Genomic DNA, 1,070 nt, shown 5'->3' with positions numbered 1-1,070 from the left:
GCTCCTGGTTTTGCTTGGTGTAGCTACGGCCATTGCGGCCAGTTGGGGAATGAACCAACATATGGAAAACCCCTCTCTCTCTGCCTCTCCTTCTCTCTGTGTAACTCTGACTTTCAAATAAATAAATATTTTTAAAAAGGTTTTATTTATTTATTTGAGAGATAGAATTATAGACAATGAGAGGGAGAGACAGAGAGAAGGGTCTTCCTTCTGCTGGTTCACTCCTCAAATGGCTACAATGACTGGAGCCATGCTTATCCAAAGCCAGGAGACAGGAGCTTCCTCCAGGTTTCCCACATGGATGCAGGGGCCCAAGGACTTGGGCCATCTTCTACTGCTTTCACAGGCCATAGCAGAGAGCTGGATTGAAAGAGGAGCAGCTGGGACTAGAACTGGTACCTATGTGGGATGCTGGCACTGTAGGCAGATTTACCCACTGTGCCACAGCGCCGGTCCCAAAGTAATGTCATTTAACACTCCTGACAAAGCATCAATATTACCATTGCAAATTTTAGTTAGATAAATGGCCAACAGATATCTGAAAAAACGCTTACTAATCATTAGGGAAATGCAAACCAAAACCACAATGAAATATCATCGTATTCCAGTAGAAAGAAACGAAAACAAAAATAACAAATGCTGGATATTTAGAGAAAGGGGAACTCTTGTACACTGCTAGTGGGGATGTAAATTAATACATCCATTATGGTATGGAGTTTTCTCAATAAAACTAAAAATATAACTACTATGTGATCTATCAATCCCAATACTGGTTATATGTCCAAAGGATATGAAATCAATCAGTATATCGAAGAGATCCCTCCACTTCCATGTTTATTATAGCACCATTCACAATTATCAAAATGTATAATCAAGACTGAGGAGTCAGTTGAAAGATTAATGGATAGAGAAAACATGGTTGATACATATATGCAATGGTAGCATGAGATTTGTATCCATGCATGGTTAGAACAACAGAACATTATGTTAAGTGAAAGAAACGAGGCACAGAAAGACAAATACTATTTTTTCTCCCTCATATGTGGAAGCTAAAAATATTGATCTCATTG

The sequence above is a fragment of the Oryctolagus cuniculus genome, chromosome 5 (genome assembly GCF_964237555.1).
Source record: "Oryctolagus cuniculus chromosome 5, mOryCun1.1, whole genome shotgun sequence".
In the NCBI taxonomy this organism is placed as follows: domain Eukaryota; kingdom Metazoa; phylum Chordata; class Mammalia; order Lagomorpha; family Leporidae; genus Oryctolagus; species Oryctolagus cuniculus.
The sequence above is the reverse complement of the archived record's forward strand: the minus strand, read 5'-3'. Positions refer to the sequence as shown.